Genomic DNA, 19,636 nt, shown 5'->3' on the forward strand with positions numbered 1-19,636 from the left:
CAATTAAAGAAATAAGCTTGGACAATTTTCCAGAGAGTTTAAGAGAATGTTGAATTGGTTGGCTAAAAATATAAAAACACAAAACCTTCCAATTATTTTGCAAGAATAACCAGGAAAGGTGGAAATTTACTAGCTAAATGTCAAATTAAATTGCAGAATGGATGGATGGGAGTGAAATACAAATGCCGTGATTTAATGGGCCCAGCGAATGATGCATGTCTATCATTTGGTGACGTATCTCTTACAGCTGTGGCCATTATGAATATCAAGATTCAAAATGTATAAAGTTAAACATTCACTTAGCAAATGATTCGGCAATCCTACTTCTAGGTATTTACTCAAGAGAAATGTAAACACATGTGCACACAAATACCTGTATGCAAATGTTTATAGCAGCTTTATTCACAATTGCCCTAAACTGGATACAACCCAAATGTCCATCAACTGGTGAATGGATAAACAAACTGGTATGTCCATACAATGGAATACTACTTAGCAATAAAAGGAACAAATTACTCATATATTCAACATGCATGAAACTCAAAAGCAATACGCGAAGTGAAAGAAGACAGACACAGAAGATTACATACTGTGATTCCAAATACGTGATATTCTAGAAAAAAGGCAAAAGTATAGGGACAGAAATCAGGCCAGTGATTCCTTGGGGTTGGAAGAGGGGAGTGACTGTAAAAGGGCTTGAGGGAAACTTTTGGGTGATGAAAATATTCTACGTCTTGACTGTGATGGTGGTTACATGTCTCTCTATATTTGTCAACACTCATCAAACCATACACTTGTAAAGTGAATTTCACCATACATATATTTCGATAAACCTAATGTTAAAAAAAAACAGTGCTTAGCATATAATGCTACATAAACATTTAATAAAGCAAATATTTTAAAGCATAGAAAAAAATCTATAACCAAAGGGAATTTCCTGGTGGTCCAGTGATTAGGACTTGGTGCTTTCACTGTCCTGACCCGGGTTCAGCTCCTGGTCGGGGAACAGAGATCCCGCAAGCCGTGCGGCCAAAGTTAAATCAAACAAGGACTTAAAAAAAAAGAAGTATACAACCAAAATATTATCAGGGATAGTCTCTAAGTGGTAAGATTATTGTGATTTTTACTTTTTTCTCTGTGTTTTTTGTATATAAAAGTAAACAGAGGTTTGAAAATTGACTCTAACATTCATACGGAAGTGCCAGGGACCGAGAATCATCAAAACAACTTTTGAAGAGCAAAGTTGGAAAACACTACCTGATTTCAAAAGTTATTAAAAGGTTACAATAAATCAAGACAGTTTGATATTGGCATAAAAATAGACATCAATGGAACAGAATCAAGGGACCAGAAATAGACCCTATACTTTTTTAAAAAAACAGCTTTATTGAGGTGAAATTGACCTATAGGTATTATCCTATACTTACAGGACAAGTGATTTTCAACAAAGGCACAAAGGCAATGCAGTCCAAAAAAGATGGTGTTTTCAACAAATACTGCTGGAACAATTACACACCCATAAGCAAAAAGGTCTCTATCTATACTCTGCACCATATACAAAATATAACTCAAAATGCACTATAGACTTAACTGTAAGTAAAACATCTAGAAGAAAACCTTTGCAACCATGGAGTAGGCAAAAATTTCTTAGATATAGCACCAAAAGTATGATCCATAAAAGAGTAAATTGATCAATTGGACTTTATCCGAATTAAAAATGTCTGCTCTTAACAGACACTATTAAGAGAACGCAAACAGGAACCACAGACTTGGAGAAACTATTTGCAAATCATATATCTGATAAAGGACTTGTATCCAGAATATATAAAGAACTCTCAAAACGTAATAGTAAGAAAATAATCTAATCAATAACAGATAAAAGATTTGAGATACCACCAAAAACCTACTGGAAAGGCTAAAATAAAGAGACTGACCCTATCAAGTTTTGGCAAGTGCATGGAGGAACTGGAACCTGCATACATAGCTGGTGAAAATGTAAAATGGTACAACCACCAACCACTTTGGAAAACTTGTTGACAGTTTCTTAAAAAGTTAAATATATACCTATCGTGATCCAGCCATTCCACTCCTAGGTATTCACCCGGAGAAATGAAAGCATATGTTTCTCAAAGACTTATTCGTGAATGCACATAGTAGCTTTATTTGTAATAACCAAATACTGGAAACAACCAAAGGTCCATCAACAGGTGACTGGATACATAAACTGTGGTATATCTGTACAATGGAATATTACTCAATATTAACAAAGAATTAACTATTTATATGTGCTGCAACATGGATGCATCTCAAAAATAATTATGCTGAGAGAAAGAAGTCAGACTAAAAAGAGTACATATGATATGATTCCATTTATATAAAATTCTAGAATATTAAAAAAAAAAAAGCAGATCAGTGATTGCCTGGGAATTGGTAGATGGGGAAGGGGTGGGAGAAGAATTACATAAGAGGAAACTTTTAGGGTGATGGAAATGTTCATTTTCTTGGCGGTGGTGATGGTTTCAAGGGTGTATAAATATGTCAAAACTTATCACATTGTATACTTTAAATATGTGCAGTTCACTATAGGCCAATTATAGTTCAATAAAGCTATTAAAAATAAACAGATTACTTTTGTAACAATAAATTCCTTAAAGGGTAGAAATAAGAGACTAAAGTCATTATATTATATTATACATATCTTTTTGTGGTTAGTTACTGTGTGGCCCTATTTAATTATTCATATACTGTTTAGAAACTTTGTAATGTAGAGATTATGGGTATACCATTATAGTTCCTTGAGTTTGGTTTTGTGGTCAGTTCTATAAAAATCTGTATGTCAGACCCATGGCCAGGAGCATAATCCTCTTTTATAACATTGTTTCTGTGGGAAAGTCAAAATTGACTTGCATTACGTTTACATAGTGCCTTTCCTCTGCCCCCAGGCTCTCTTTTCTCAAATCCATCTTAAACACAGTTGCAGACCTATTTAAAAAAAAAAAAAATTAGATCATGTTACTTCCCTGTTAAACCCCTCCGTGTTTCCAAATAATAAAGTCTAAACTTCATAGCATGACATTCAAGGTCCTTCCCAACTGACTCCATCTAAGTCACCAGTCCCATCTCCCAGAACGGCCTCTCCCTTTATGCATCTTGAGCCGTTTGACAGGTGCTTTCACCACTTTGAGCCTTTGCTCATACTGTCCAACGTCCAGGTGTGTCCTTCCCTTTCGCCTCACTTGTGCATCTGGAAAAATCTCTCACCCTTCAAGATGCATTTTAAATATCATCCCCTCCTGGGAGTCTTCCCAGATTTCCCCAAAACAGAATTAATCACTCTTTTCACTTCACTCCCATAGCACCTTGCATATATGTGTACTAGAGCTCTTACTCCACGGTATTGCAGTAATTGAGATGCTGTATTACTTAGGTTAGAGGCTCAGACGCTACAACAAAAACAAATAAAACCTCCAAATACCAGTGATTTGAGCAAGTTTATTTCTGTCTCATTTAAAAGTCTCAACTGGGGCTCCCCTGGTGGTGCAGCGGTTGGGAGTCCGCCTGCCGATGTGGGGGGCGCGGGTTTGTGCCCCGGTCCGGGAGGATCCCATGTGCTGCGGAGCGGCTGGGCCCGTGGGCCATGGCCGCTGGGCCTGTGCGTCGGAGCCTGTGCTCCGCGGCGGGAGAGGCCACAGCAGTGGGAGGCCCGCGTACCGCAAAAAAAAAAAAAAAAAAAGTCCCAACTGGCATGCTGCCTCAGCTCTGCAATGTTGGGATCCAGGCTCCTTCTATCTTGTTGCTCCACCATCCTTAGGGTTTGCAATCATATGCGTGGACCAACATGACTCTCCAACATGTCTGCCTTCCAGCCATCAAGACAGGGAAAGGGGATGGAGAGAGTGTCTCCTGCCTTTCTATGATATCATCCAGAACTTGTACCATCACTTTATTCACATCCCACTGGCCAGAACTTAGATTTATGGCCACATAAAACTTCAAAGTATCAGGGAAATGCAGTTTTATCCTGGGTGGCCACTTGCTTCACTCTACTTCAGGTGTTATATTATTAGAGAGACAAGGGAAAAATGGATCTTGGGGCAAATTAGCAGTCTCTGCCACAGTTCACCCCTTTGGCCACCTTACTATCTGTGATCACTCTTCTCTTCACACATAAAACACTAACATTGTCTTCCAAGACAAACAACCTCAAACACCAGGTCATCTTGCACCCAACACCTCAATCAGATCTGGATGTGGTTACCTGTGGTCTGGAGAGCAACACGCTTAAAAGACACATCTGGAACTTCCGTGGTGGTGTAGTGGTTAAGAATCTGCCTGCCGATGCAGGGGACATGGGTTGGAGCCCTGGTCCGGGAAGATCCCACATGCCACGGAGCAACTAAGCCCGTGAGCCACAACTACTGAGCCCACGTGCCACAACTACTGAAGCCTGTGGGGCTAGAGCCCCTGCTCCGCAACCAGGAAAGCCACCACGATGAGAAGCCCGCGCACCGCAATGAAGAGTAGCCCCCGCTCTCAGCAACTATAGAAAGCCCGCGTGCAGCAGCAAAGACCCAATGCGGCCAAAAATTAAATAAATGAATAAATAAATAAATTTATATATATAAAAAAAGACACATCTGCATCCCACCCTCCTCCAACAGACAATGATGGAACAAGAACCACATATCACATTTTAAAAACAATTCTTACTCGGAAAATAAAAAAATGGGAACTACACAGATGGTCCCAGTCCACAGCAATTACCAAATCATGCTAGTTAGACGTTATAAAGACTCCTGTCCTTCTGTTTTCTAGAAGTAACTCCCTTGTCCACTGTCCTCCTTGGCTCTTGGCTTTGTCCTCTGGGAGACTCTTACTAGGTCACTGACCTCCATATCTGAACCATATCTGAAGTGGGCATCAAAGAATATGCCTCCCTCGGGCTCCTGGCCTATTTGCTGAGTCAGTTCTATGTGCAGGTAATTCAGCCAAAGGTCTTGTCCTGACAGAGTTTGTCAGGCTGTATTTTTACTGTCTTCCGTGCTCTGCCCAGACCCCTCTCTCAGCTTCATGGCTGCTATCTTCAGGCCATCTGAGACAATAGGCCAGGGTGGAAAGGGAACACCCTTAATCTGATCTTGGCTGCTGGGCTGGCTCCCACAGTCTGGCAGAGAATTCTCACCTGGGAAAGCTTGAGGAAGGCTCAGGGCCATAGTCTTAACTCCTACTAAGGCTGTCTGTTCAGAGCCAACTTTGGTCACTCCTTCCATCTGGGGTGCAGAAGCAGTTGGCATTGCCAACTCTTCGAGGCTCCAAAATTCCAGACTCTGAGTCAATTTAGGTTGCAGGCAGCAGGCATAGGTGTCCTTAGCAGAACTGTATTCCCTTCCGTCTCTGCTTGAAAACTGGCTAGGTCTAACCCGAGTTCATCTCTCTTTTCTAGGAATCTGCCCAACGCAGCAAGTATTCAGGACCTCCCCCGTTCTCAAGTTCTCTACAGGCTCAGAGAGCATGTGGTCTTCCTGTCAAGGTACTGATCAAGATGACAGTTTACTAAATCTTCTGCCAGAGCATAACAAGGGTCCCCAACTTCCCCGTCTGCCTATCTGTGTCTGCCCTACCTGACTGTGAAGCCAGTACCACATAAGTGAGTATTTTTTATGACAGTCCTCTACTACCAAGTAGTCGAAATCAAATACGGAAAAGATTTTGGCAGCTATAACTGGGAGACCAAACATGACAGCAGCTTCGACAAGATGGAAGTTTATTTCTCTCTCGTGAGAAAATCAAAGCTGGTCTGATGGTTTTACTCTGTGACACTCTGGGCTTCTTTTGCCCTTTTGCTTTCCCGTCCCAGGAGGGTGTCCCCGCCTACAGGATCCAACATGGTCACCCCCAGTTTTCAATTCCAGTGAACAGGAAGGGGGAAAGGGGCTGGGGAGTATGCAATTCAGAAGTTGTACACACCACTCCTGTTCACCTCCCTTTGGCCATGTGGCTACACTGAGTTGCAAGGGAGACCGTGAAAGGCAGTCTTTACTCTGGGCTGATGTGCCCAGCTGAAAACATGGGGGTTCCATCACAACGAGAAAGAAGGGGAGGCAGTGACGTAGGGGACAATTAGTCATGTCGGTCACAGCCTGTCGTCTCTTAAGAGAACTCTTGGAGGGCAAGACACCTGTCTCACCATCATCACCTGTAGGCACAGCCAAGTGCCCAGCAGGGGGTCAGTGACTACATGTGTTCAACCTCAAATTTCCCAGACCATAACCCGATCCCATGACGGCAGCCATCTGTGGCATGATCGTGTTTAAACGGCATCTTCACTGATGTAACCAGGTGCCCCTGGTCTGTGTGTCTTCAAGTTCTCCAGCCTTGTGGAGTCACCTCTCACGCCCTGTATTCCTGAGGGCTTTCTGAGGTAGGTGGCTGGTTTCTCCTGATGCAGCCAGGATGCTACTCTTTCGGTACGTGGGCCTCTCACTGTTGTGGCCTCTCCCATTGCGGAGCACAGGCTCCGGACGCGCAGGCTCAGCGGCCATGGCTCACGGGCCCAGCCGCTCCGCGGCACGTGGGATCTTCCCGGACCGGGGCACGAACCCGTGTCCCCCGCATCGGCAGGTGGACTCTCAGCCACTGCGCCACCAGGGAAGCCCCGGGATGCTACTCTTCATCGTGGCCCTCAACCCTGCGCCTGGCATCCCGCTTGAGAACTGCCTCTTGCTAAGCTGACGCCAGTCTCCTCCTTCATCCCTGTACAATGTACCAGAGCCCAAGGCTCATGGGTATTTAATCACATTTAGGAATAATGGACAGTGATTTTAGCATCAGGTGGAAACGACTTCAAATTCAAGGTCACATTCTACATTCTCAAAATGTGTTGGTCATTCCCTACCCGAGGAGCTTCCGCTTGGCAGTATTCCTCTGTTGGCCTCTCCTCTGCCCCACAAGGTATTTTTCAAGCCTTCTCTCCAGACTCCCAACATCACTCTATTCTCCCCTATTCCTGGGTCCCTTGAACGCTCCCAGGAACGGTCCTCACAGCATCACAGTTCTGCCCACTTGCTTCAGCTCAGCCTCACCCCTCCAGGCTGCGCTCACAGGCACTCTGTTTTCTAAACTCTAAAGGCCGATCACTGTTTAAGTAAAAGGACCATTAACCCAGAGATGAATCATGCCCTTCCCATAGAAGGCAGAGGAGGCTACAATCCGTGTGAACTTTAGTCACTTTTCCTCCCCACTCTAAGTACAAGATCTCATTCGACCCTTGAAACCCCCCTGCGAGGAGAGGTGAGGCCCCTGAGGCCCAGAGGTGTTAAGCCACCGTCCAAGGCCACAGAGCGGCTGAGAGGCAGGGCTGGCCCACACACTGGGTGCCAACGCCCCTGCCTGGGAAGCGTCCAGCATCATCTTGGGTCAACTCGAGTGCTCTGTGACATGAGTCTCATCTCCTCTGTGTGCGGCTCCCAGGGGACGGTGCTCCCTCTTTCTCCCAGACACCTAGCCAGGCTGGGCCCACAGCAGCCTCGTGTGGGTCCACCTGTCCCGCCAACTGAATGAAACGGTCACTGTGGTGAAAACCACAGGGCAAACTGCCTCAAGGATGCTCTCCTTGCCGCATCCCACTAAGTCCCCCAAACACACCCGTTCGGACTCCAGCCTCGCACTCCCTAATGCCCCGTCCCCGCTCACTGGCAGGGCCAGGTCAGTCCCCACTGGCTGGGGGAGGTGGAGGCCGCAGGTGGGAGGAGGAGGGAAGGGGAGAGGCTGGGGCAGGGGACTGAGCTGAATAGCTGCTTTCTTCTCAGAGGCTCCCCCCACCCACAGTGGTCATTGATTAACCCTCCAGACCAGATAACCCCTGTATGGGAGAAAAAAATGTGTGTTTATCTTGGGTCATAAAACATCAATATTGACTTCTCACAGGTGAAGCCAAAGGGGAAAGGGAGAGGTGGGGTTGAGGAGGGGGGGGTGAGGCTCGCCGCCCCTCCCTCTCAAGGCCTGAGACACACTTGCCTGACACCCAGGGGCCAGCCCACCTGGTCTCCTTCCCTAAGGAGAATACTGGGTGATCGGGCTGCAGTAGCTGAACAAGCTGGATCCCACCCCCTTCCACCTCAAAGGCATCCCCAGGCAGCACCCTCCTCAATTATTCTCCACTCTCTGCTACTCGGGGGGGCCCGTTCCACTTCCCGCAGCCCTCCCCCCTGCCCTGACCCTAGGAGATAAGGGAGTGGTACAGGTCACAGGGCTGGAGTCAGACTGCCTCTGCTCTGCTGTTTCCCAACTCTGGGGCTTGGACAGATGACCGGCTTGTGCCCCAGTTTCCTCAACTGTCAGATGGGGGTAGTCACAGCAACCGGCTCAAAGGGCTCTTTAGGATGATTGACCGAGATCACTTAACTCTTATAAAGAAGCCCTAGGAGCTGGAGCTGCTATCAATAGCATCGCCCTCCCCTTCTCGTTCTCTCTCTGCTCTCCTCCTCTCCCTCCTGTGGCTTGAGATGCACATCACAAGGTACCTTTGTCCATGCTCCCAGCTGAGGCCTCCCCGACGTGGCTTTGGGGTGAACAGTGCCTGACTCACCCAGGGCCAGAGACCACAGGTGGTCTGACCAGGGCTGGTGGTCCTTAACCCTCTTCCCTCTGGCCCAGAAGGAGTCAACCCAAACATTCTCTCTGGCTGGCATTTTCCATCAGGGGGCCTGAGGAAGGGGTCTGTGGCCATGTGCTGTTTGGGATGGGGCCACTGGGTCTAAGAGTCCAGCTCTGTCCTCCTCAGGGGACCTCACACCTGCCTTCCAGGGTATCCTCTCCATCCTCCATCTCCTTTCTTCTTGGGGTAAAGGTGTTGCCCCTGCCCTGCCCTGTCCTTCTGGAGGGTCACAACTACGAGGCTTCCAGCCACCGTGGGCTGGGCCCTCTCTGCACCTCACATGATTCTGGGCTTGGGGAGCAGTGGGGGAGGCATCGGGCTTCTTTGAGCCTCACCTAAGGCCAGGATTCTCTCCTCCCCCGGCCCCAGGTGAGTCTCACCTGATACTGTGGGAGGCCAAGGCCCCAGCCCTGAGTGCCCTCCATCCAGCTGGCCGGAGGAGGCCCTGTCCCTGGGTACCTGGTCAATTATTAACACTGAGCAAACTCAGGCCGGCAGGCCTCCCAGCAGGGTCAGGACCAGACAAAGGCCCTGCTGTCTCCCTAAGCTGCCATCTTGGTGGGGGGTTACTGGCCGGTCAGTCACCCCATGGTGGCAACACCCCTGCCTCTCCAGCAGGGCGCTGGAGTGGCTGCCACTCTGCAAGGAATTGGCTAGAGATAGGCCCTGGAAGAAGAAGACGATGGGGTGGGGTTTGGCCACAAGCCTGTTTTTAAGCCTCAGCTACATATTTTCGAGCAAGCCCGGGATGGGAGCTGGGGAAACGAGGGCCTGCCATGCGGCTCCCCAAGGGGCGTGCTTCTGCAGCTGTCAGCCCCAGGGCTAATGGGGGGGTGACCTGCCTCTGAGAGCAGCTCTCTGCCCTCCCCTCTCTCCCGCCTTCCCCTCGCCCCCCCTTCCTTCCTTAGGAAATCTGTTGAGTGTCTTCTGTGTGCCAAGTCCTTCCTTAGTGTCCCCTACCACCTCTCCCCATCCCCCCAAACTTCCACTCCTTCCTGATGCCTTTGCTTGCACTGTTCCATAATCTTGGAAACCCTTCCTCTTTCTCCATCTGAATCTCCTTCCTCTCTCAAGAAGTCCTCCTTGCCCACCCTGATCCCATCCCCCTGGCTCCTCCTACAGTGAAGCTCTTACCTCATCGTGCCCGGGCTGTTTCCCCAGGTGCACCGTAAGCTCCTTCGGGGCAGGGAGCCGTGACTGCCCCCTCTCCCCACCATGGGCAACGGGCACCATTAGTAGGTTTATCAGCAATGTCACCCTCAGCCATAAATCAAGCAAGAAGCTACTTTCTTGCAGAACAGCAACTCGGAGGACAACTTTTACCTCGGTCAGAAAATTCCAGATATACAGCAGAGTCCCAGAGTCAGTCTTGCCAGCCCAGACCTCCCTCCAGCTGGCTGCCCAAGACATCTGAGGACTCTTTATCATCATCCCCTTCCTCCCTCACTTCCAGCCCAGCCTGCGTGCTCCCTGGATTGGGAACAGACGAGGACACTCCTGGCTGACCCTTATGACTGCCCATTGATCTCGTCCTGAGTGCAGGCCCACCGCTCCTGGCCCCTTCCTCCCTGCGGCAGCCCCACGCCCACTGCTGGGGTGCCACCGGCATCCTTTCCTGAGCAGCGACAGAGCAGTTGACAGTGACACCCTTTTCTTGCCTGGTTGTCTTCGCCCCACTTTCTCTGATATCCTCTCATCTCTCCCCCTCTGTTCACACTTCCTCCCTCCCAGCCACTCAGCACTGACCCGCCTGCCCCTGCCCAGGTGCACGTTGAAACAAGAGTTCACATCTAACCCGCAGACTCACCATTGCCTACGATACACTGACCACCTAAAAGTTCAAGGTGAGCCAGAGCTATTAGAGAGAGGGCAGCCCATCCTTAGGAAGGCTGAGTGTGACAACTGGCTGCTTATTTAAGGCTGAAATACAATGCAGCACCCCACCCACCTCCAGCTGAGGTAAGGAAATGGATGGCAGCTTGGGGACAGGTGGTATGGGTGCTAGGGAGTGGGCACTTCTTGCTACCAGGCAGCCCTTCTGTAACATATTCTGCCCTATTGTCTCATAGATGGCCTCGTTCTTATCAAACCAACGGCACCAACTTAAAGGCTAAAAAACACGGCAGCTCTCCTTAAGGAATCCCGGATCAGGGGAGTGGCAGGCGGGGCACTGTGTATCCCAGGCGGAGATCAGCCAACACACACACCTCTTACCCCTGCTCTTTTCCCCAGGAGCCCTCATGTCCCTAAGACCCCGTGCTAGGGACTTTGAGGTTCCTTTGTAAGTTTCCCTGGAGGTCTCCCCTTGGTCCTTCTGCCCCGGGCATCCTTGCTTCCCCATCCCATTGCCTTCCTGGGCCCACCCCCAACTCCGTGTACCGCCAGCACCAGCTGACACCCGCTCTTTGCCTCGAGTGGGCTGCCCCATCCCAAGCACAGGAAAGGAAGAAGTGGGGAGAGAAAGGGCTCTTCAGGTTTTCCTTCTTGACTAAAGACCTAGAGACTGGGAGATACAAGGCATTGCCATCAGTGGAAGTTTCCCCACCATACTGAAAGCTGCTGTAATTTATTTTGTCATTCGTTCACTCAGAGCGAACGCCCTCTCTACCCTGCCGCTCCTGCCACCATCCTGGTTACCCCCTCCCCTAGTGAGGAGCACTGAGCACCTCCTGAGGACATAAGATGTGCGCAAGCCCTTGGGTGCTGCTCAGGGAAGACCCCCCAGGGACATTCCCACTGGCAAACGCATCCCCCCTGGCTGGGCCTGGAGTTCCCTTATTCTCTGATGGTGCCTCCAAGTGAACCAGCTCCCGGACGCTGACCCCAGCTGAAGGCAGAAACGGAGGGTGGGGGACAGCGAGGGAAGCAGGGACGGAGGAGAGAGGCAGCAAGAGGCTGGCCGTGAGGCCCAGCCAATGGGGAGGAGTGAATGGAGCGGCCAGGCACGAGGTGAGGGGCCCAGGGAGCAGCAGATCCTCCGGGAGGGAGGCAGGACTGGAGTGCCCCCTTCCACCCCCTCCAGCAGCTCCCAGCGCGGGCTCCCGGCCCCTCCCACTCCCAGGCAGGGTTTCCGGGCGGGATCCCTCAGGCCCCTCACCAATCCCAGCACGATGGCGCCATCTGCTGTGAGGAGGGAACAGCACGGCTTACTCCTTTAAAGGGTTTGAGAATTTGGGGTGGCAGTAACTCCCATCTCAGGGATCACAGCCTTGGTTCTGGGCCATAGGAAATAGCCTTCAGTATGGGGCCATCTCCCATCACCCCCAGGCACCTCTCAGGTGGCCAGTGCTCTGGGTGCCCAGAGTCTTTCTTTCTCCTCACTTTCCAGGTGCCCACACCGCTACTCAGGCCCACTTGGATGGGGCTGGAACCCTGCCCGTGTCTCTGGTCTTTGGCTGGACCTCTCCTGACTCACTGACCCCAGCCCAGTGCCTCCTTTCTTCAGGCTGACCTGTGGCCACAGCCCCCGAGCTGCCTCTCCACCCCAGCACTTCCCAACTCACAGGTCCTCACCACCTTCCAGCTAAAGGCCGGCTTCTACAAGACTGAGCATCCCCCAGCAGGAGGACAGCAGGCTGGGGTAGGGGTTTGGCTGAGTCCATGTGAGGCCAGGCTGTTGGGACCATGAGACCTTCTAAAAAGAAGAGGGCTGGGTTTGTGCTCGACCTGAATTAGACAGTTTCTCTGAGATGAGCTGAGACGGCTCAGTCTCTGGTCCGGGCTGCCACTCAGCCTCTAGGCAGGAGTGGATGCTGCCCAGCCTTCTAAAGGCCTCTTGGGCTCCTTCTCTCCTTTCCACCCCTGCTTCTTCCCCCGCAGGCATAGCCCGGGTTAGTGCCCTCTCCTCCTGGACTCTCCCTCTCCAGATCCTCGTTCCCACTGCCCAGACACTCTTTCCAAGTTTCCGAGCAGATCCCTTCATGCCTCTGCTTAAATTCCTGCATAATCTCCCTGTTGTCTTCTGGAAGAACTCCAAACCATCCCGTCTGGCGGGCAGGGCCACATCTCTTCTGGTCCCTCCGGGTTCATCTCTCGACACTCTCCCAGCCGTCCCGCTGAGGCAGTGCCAGGGATGCCTCGTGCTCTGCCACACCTGGGCCTGTGAATGTGCTGGTTTCCCAGCCTAGAACACCCTGCCTTGCTTGGCTTAATCCTCCTCCCCTTCAAGAAGCAGCTCAGACCTCACCTCCGGTGAGAAGCCTTTCCTGACAGCCCCCCGACCCTCCCTAAGAAGGTATGCTCCTCGTACATAAACAACCCTCCAGCTCTGACCTCACCAAGAACAGGGACCTGGACTTTGTAGCAAACAGGCATGCAGGAATGAATGAATGAACGAATGAACGAATGCATCTGTGGCCAGGGGTGACAGCCAGGAAGATGGCATGCTGACTAACAGAGGACCATGTGGCCCTCTGGGTTTTCTGCCCTCCTCCACCCGCTAAGCCCTGTCTCTCACCTGACCACCCCGTTCCTTGTCTCACTTTTAAGTCCCTCTGGGGCCCTACCCTGCCTCGCGCCCAGAAGCCCCCTGGCAGCCTCTCTCCAGTCTCAGAGTGCCCCCTTCTACACACCCTTGGTTGTCCAGTGAGCACGAATCAGTCCTCTCACTCAGCCAGGCCGCTGCAGGTTTCCCCATCTGACCGGTCTGCAGGTACCAGGCCTCCTTCCACGAGGAAGAGCCGCTTGGGGCAGGACAAGGGGGCAGGGTTTTTCTGCCCATTCCCGGGAAGCCTCCTGCTGCCTGACTGGTCAGCTCATGCTGTCCTCAGAGAGCCCATATCACTTCTCTTGGACCTCAGACGTCACATTTTGAGGTAGGGACATTTCATCTAGCCTGCAATACCATAACATTTTTGAGAGCAGGGACCATTTGGGAAAGTGCGACTTCTGGGGCAAAGTTGTCATGAAAGACATTGCTCGTTCCCATGACTTATTCTGGAGGAAGTAAGTCATCATGTCATGAGGACACCCAAGCAGCCCTAGAAAGAGATCCAGGAGTTGAGGAACTGAGACTCCCTGCCAATAGCCAGCATCAGCTTGGCAGGTGGGTCTTAGGATCAGACCCTCCAGCCCCAGTTGAGCCTTTAGATGACCACATCTTGATTGTAACCTCATCAGAGACCCGGAAGCATGTGTGATAATACATGTTTATTTCAGCTAAATTTTGGAATAATTTATTATGCAGAAATAGATAATTAATACAGATTTGATGATTTTATGATTCTCAGCTCCTCAAGGAAAGGTCTGACGGATAGAATTAAAAGTACAGGGGACTTCCCTGGAGGTTCAATCCCTGGTTGGGGAACTAAGATCCCACATGCTGTGGGGCAAATAAGCTCACTTGCCACAACTACTGAGCTCGCGCGCCTCAGCTAGAGCCTGCGTGCTGCAAACTGCAGAGCCCATGTGCTCTGGAACCCTCGCGCCACAACTAGAGACAGAAAACCCGCATGCCACAACTAGAGAGAAGCCCGCATGCCTCAGCGAGGAGCCCGCGTGCCGCAACTAAGACCCAAGGTGGCCAAAAATCAATCAATCAATCAAGAAATAATCTTAAAAAAAAAAGTACACTGTTGCCCCAGCAAACTCGTACAGACATGATTGTGGCAGGGCTGAAAATCACACACTCCTACCCAGATGGGTCAAACCAGAATCATTCTTAATTTTTCTTGTACTCTTCTCATCTTGATCTGATGATTCCTACTATTGACAAGAGGGGAAAAAAAGAAAAAAGAAAAGAAAACAAACAAAAAGAAACCTTTAGACCGCCCCTTAGACATACCTCCGTTTCTGTATGTTTAACTCAGTCTCCTTTGAGTAAAATTGCTCAGTTATCCAAGGTTTTCTCACCCCTCCCTCATCTCCTAGCCAAGATAATTTCCTGGTGCAAAGAGACGTTTATGGACCTCATGGTAGTGGGAAGAGGAGGTGGAAGTTCTGAGTGGAGTCCTCTGCATTCTTACAAACACACACAGGTGGGACAGGGCTGGTCCCGCCTGGTCCCTGGGGCTCGCTGGTTGGGGTGAGGAGGGGTGATGCTGAAGTGTGTGGTCCCCACATGTGGCTGGTGGTACAGATCTTGCCTCTATGGCCGCCGGGACCTAGGACCACCTGGCCGCATTCTTCCCAACCACACCGGAACAAGCAGCGTTCCAAGAAGCCACTTCCCAGACCCCTTTCCTCAGCCATTTCAAACCACCTCCTGGTTGGCACCATATTCCTTTGGCACCATTTGAATCTCTGCTTTGCAAAGGGGAGTGTCATTAAAATTTCCTCCCCGCTGCAGTCTGAGTCAAGCCCCACCCATCCCTTGCAGCGAGATTTTCCCTCAGAGGTGACTGGGGTTTCTCCCACACCAGCCTCTGAGGTTGAAGGATGGTGCTGCCCTTTTGTTTCTCATGTTCCCTCTTCCTTGGATCCCCCTTTCTGGTCCCATTGCCATCAGAAGCAGCTTCTCTACATCATGTCTGCTTCACCCCTGCTTGAAGCCTTATTTTGAATCCTCCCTCCAGTTCAGTGGGCAATAAGCCTCACTGAGAAGGGCTACAGGAAAACAGTAATCACGGGGAGATAAAAACACATCATTTTACATATCTGCATGCAGAGATCCATAGACACGAACACCAAGACCCTTGTCTATCTAGACGCCCACCACAGACACCCTGGGGTGAAGTGGGACCAGTTCAGGGATTTCTCAGTGGTACCCGAGGAGACCCACTCCTGGATCCTTCCTTTTCATTCTCAATGTTTTGCTCTCCCCACCTCTCAAAGGCCTTGGGAGGGAGGCAACGATACCTCTGTTCAGGTCTTCCTAAAGATAAAAATCTGGAGGGGCCCTCTAGCTGGTGGACTTCCACAGCTTAAATGCCTCCTGCCCCTTGAGGCTTCTGGACGCATCCCCTCCGCTGAGCTCCAAATCCCTCCATTGGCTGCGCTGAGACTTTGCTAGCTGATCTCCCAGCGGCTTCTGAAATTCAGCCTGTCCCAAACTGACTCATCCTCTTCCTCAGAAGTACCTGCTCCTCTCTCCCCAAACCCACACGCATCTGGTCCTCTCTTCTCCATAAACAGTTCTCATCCCTCCCTCCCTCCCCCACTGCACTGGATCAGTCCTCATTTTCTGCTCCCCATCTGGGTCTCCTCTCGCCACCTCCCTCCCAGCCCTTCATGGTGACCACAGGACTTTTCTTAATGGGAAATTAGGTCTTAAGCCCTCAAGCTTACAATTCTTCCCAAACTCCCCAGTGTCTACAGGATAACAACCTTGGCAGAGTGGCAAGCTCCTTCCCAATCCGGCCTCCCCTGGCCCTTCTGCTCTGATGTTGACGAGCTACTTCACGGGTCCCCAAACAGACCTGGCTGTCTCTTGATTTGGCCCCTGTCACACCTGGTGTTGGAATGCTCACTCTCTTGAGTGACTGCTGAACCGCTCATTTTTCAAGGTCCTGCTTGAGTCACATCCCCTGGGAAAGCGTCCTTCGTCAGACTTAATCACTCCCTTCTCCCGTTACCGTGGAACCTTATTCAGGTTTCTCCTGGGGTGCCTCTCCCATCCTCCACCGTGCAGCCTGGCCACAGCACCGTCGCCTCCCACCTGGACTGTTGTAGGTGTCTCCTGACTGGTCCCCCTGCCCTTGCCCTAACCCCTTCCAGGCTACTGCAGACACAGCAGCCCAAGCGGTCCTCTGAAAAAGCCAGTCAACACACATCTCCCGGCTTAAAACCCTCCAGCACCTCCCATCTCACTCACCATAAACGCTGGAACCCTACAGTGGCCTCTGAGATCCTCCTGGCCAGGTCCTCCTTACCTCTGGACCTCCAACCCTGCTCACCGTTCCCTCTCCACCCCAGAGGCACTGGCTTCCTTGCTGCTCCTGAACTCCCGAGGCCACCTCCTGCCCCCGGGGCCTTTGCACACCCGCCAGAAGCCCATTCTCATCTCCCCTATCAGATTCAAGTCTTTGTTCCAGTCTCACCTTCTCAGGAAAGTGCACCCTCCCAGCCCTGTGAATACCGCAACCAGCCTGTGCCTCCTGACTCCCCTCACCTGCTCCGTTCTCTTTTCTTATAGCACTTTTCACCTTCTAAACATATTATTTAACTTATTTATTTATTTATTTATTTTGCGGTGCGCGGGCCTCTCACCGCTGTGGCCTCTCCCGTTGCGGAGCACAGGCTCCGGACGCGCAGGCTCAGCGGCCATGGCTCACGGGCCCAGCCACTCCGCGGCATGTGGGATCTTCCCGGACCGGGGCACGAACCTGCATCCCCTGCATCAGCAGGCGGACTCTCAACCACTGTGTCACCAGGGAAAGCCTATTTTTTATTTTTATAGTCTCTCTCCCCTTCCATAGATGCTATGAGCCTAGAATACTGCTGACACATGGTATACACTCAATAATCAATCAGTCAGTCAAAGCTATTTATTGGTGGGCTCCCTCAGCAGTCAGTGAAGCCCTAGAGATGAAATCCATGCTCAGTCACCTTTGGATCCTCAGGGCTTAGCCCACTGCCCTGGCCACAGTGGGTATACAAGAACCATTTATTTATTGAATGAATGAATGATTAAATGAATGGGGTCCTGCCCCTTTGGCTGAGGGAGAAGAGCAGAGGCCTGAGCAGAGACCCCTCCACACAAACCATGCCATTGCCAAGTTGTTCCTGGGCCCCTCCTGTGCCAGGATCTCCAGCCTCTTCCTCCAGAGCCTTGCCTCTGCTCTTTCCCCTTGGGTCCAGGCCCCACTGGCCGTTTATTTAGAAGGAGGTGATAAGTTAATCTCCACTCAGGTAAGGTTGCCTGAATACTGCCAAAGACCGGATGCTTTCCCAGAAAGGTTATGCGTTGCAACCAGGGACAATCCCTTAACACAAAGGATTGGAGCAAAGCGGTGAAACACCAGGTGTTTCAGGCTGTAAAAGACGTCTGGGGCCTGGGCCGAACCTCAAGCCAGCCCTGGGGGGAGCCTGCTGTGGCCTCTGTACAGGGTGCCTTGGCCTTCCTGGGTGTCCTCCAGAGGACAGGGACTTGCTGCTGGGGCTCAGCCCTGAGCTGAGGGGCAGTAACTACACCCCACCACCCCCTTACAGAGTGAGAGTGAGAAGGCATGGCAGCCAAGGCCCCAGTCTCCCTCAGCCCCTCCTGTCTCACGCTCCCTCCGGGATCTCAGGGGCTACCCAGGAGGTAAAGTGTGGGGATGAGGCTTGGCTCCCCAGGCCTGGGGTGGACCCCCAACGATGTGGGGCTTGGGGGTTTCAGGCTGTTTTTGTAACCACAGTCACGTGTTCCTTCGTGTAACCTGAGCCCCCTGACACGGCATAAGCCTGCACCCCAGCTCCCGAGCCACATCTGCTTCTCATTTCCGCCCAAAGACAATGGCCCAATTTCCATGAGTCGCTGGCCCAAGCCAAGCCTGGAGCCTCTCAGCAGCCAACCCCACTCAGCTGGGTTCCATTACTGGGGTGGGGGGTGGGGGCTGACAGCATTAGAGGCAATGGGTGTATCATGGCGCTGGACAGGGGGTCAGGAGGCCAGAGTGCTTGGGGTGGCTCTGTCAAGACCTCGCTGTGTGTCCTTGGGAGAGTCCGTAACCTCTCTGAGCCTCAGCTTTCTCATGAGTAACACATGTGTTACTCTACTGATGGACGTATTATTAGGACTTGGGGACCAAGGTGGCTCTTTAGGGATAAAAACAACAGAATTTCCCCAAAAACAGAACTGAGAAGGAATTGGCCTGGAAACAGAACCACCAGAGTTGGCCCATGTCAGGAAGCTGGTGGGGTCCAGAGTCACTTCACTACCTGAGCAATGGATTGGGAGACCGACCCCCTTGGTAGTTTGGTAGAGTTTGGGCCTAAGTCCTCGTGCTGGCAGGTTAACCCCAGTTCTCAGTTCTTGGTCTAACAGCATTTATTAAGCACATAGGATGCGTCAGGCCCTGGGCAGGGGTTGGGAGACCAAAGTGATAAATACAACTTCAGCTCCTTGTGGGGGGGTGCCTACCAGTAAATAAATAAATAGAGTCCAACCCAGCAGAATGGAAGAGATGGAGTGAGGCCAGAGCTGGAAGTAACACATTCTATTTCGAGACTTTCAGTGGAGACTCTTAACTTTTAAGATGTTCTTAAGTTGATATTTTTTTCTAATAAAATCTACAGCAAACTCCATCCTCCTTCCAACAAAGACCAGGAGGACCTTAACAAGCGCCCTCCAGACACCTCCCATCCTCCACATTCTAAATCCCAAATCAATTCCCTCTGTGGGAGCTTGTCAGTGACTTCACAAAGGGAGGTCCCCTCCTCCCATGCCGCCCTGGAGAGCCCTGGTGTCACCGTGCCACCTTCGCCCTGCATGGGCCATGCCCCACCATGCCCCTGCTTCCCAGTCACCGGGCAGCACCTGAGCCGAAAGCCACAGAGGGTCTGGTAGAAGCAGAGGAGGGTGGCGCATGAGAGCCTCAGCTTTGCCCCCAGTGCACAGGCACGAACAAGAGCACTGAGTACAGCTTCTGGGGACATTGTGGGGTTCTCACCCTGTGAACAGGTCCCTGACAGCACCCTAAACCACCCCCTTGGGAGGCCCATTTTGTAGATGAGGCTCCAAGAGGCTCTGTAATTCGCTCAAGAACAAGAAGTCGGTAGGTCTGGAACCTCATCTTTCTGACCCCAGGACCGGGGGGATCTTCGCACCAGCTTGGTACTCCTCTTTAGCCTAAGTTAAAAATCCTAGTTCTGTCACTTACTAGGAATGCGACCTTGGGCAAGTTCTCAAAGTCTCAGTTTTCAAAATATGTTTTTTAATAAATCAACTTTATTGAGGGATAATTTACACACAGTAAACATGCAGATTAAGTGTACAGCTTGATGAATTTTGACGAACGTCTACATGCATGTCACAAACCACACAATCAAGATAAAGAACATTTCCCTCACCGCAGAAAGTCTCTCCTTCTGGGCTCAGTTTTCCCATCCATAAAAGGGGCA

The 19,636-nt window shown here is 51.0% G+C and overlaps 1 long non-coding RNA gene across 2 annotated transcripts in view; it reads right to left on the reverse strand.

The window, feature by feature from the left end:
- Window positions 1-19,636, reverse strand: part of LOC114900365 — a 191,594-nt gene that overhangs the window by 37,339 nt on the left and 134,619 nt on the right. The window contains exon 4 of one of the 2 annotated variants that reach the window (XR_003794834.1): window positions 1,917-2,982. The exons of the other annotated variant lie outside the window; for it this stretch is intronic. This is a non-coding gene — a long non-coding RNA (uncharacterized LOC114900365). Of the gene's footprint in view, window positions 1-1,916; window positions 2,983-19,636 lie in introns of those variants that run through there. 2 annotated transcript variants of the gene reach the window in all.

Source organism: Monodon monoceros, unplaced genomic scaffold (genome assembly GCF_005190385.1).
Source record: "Monodon monoceros isolate NGI ecotype Baffin Bay Population unplaced genomic scaffold, NGI_Narwhal_1 Super_Scaffold_19, whole genome shotgun sequence".
Lineage (NCBI taxonomy): Eukaryota > Metazoa > Chordata > Mammalia > Artiodactyla > Monodontidae > Monodon > Monodon monoceros.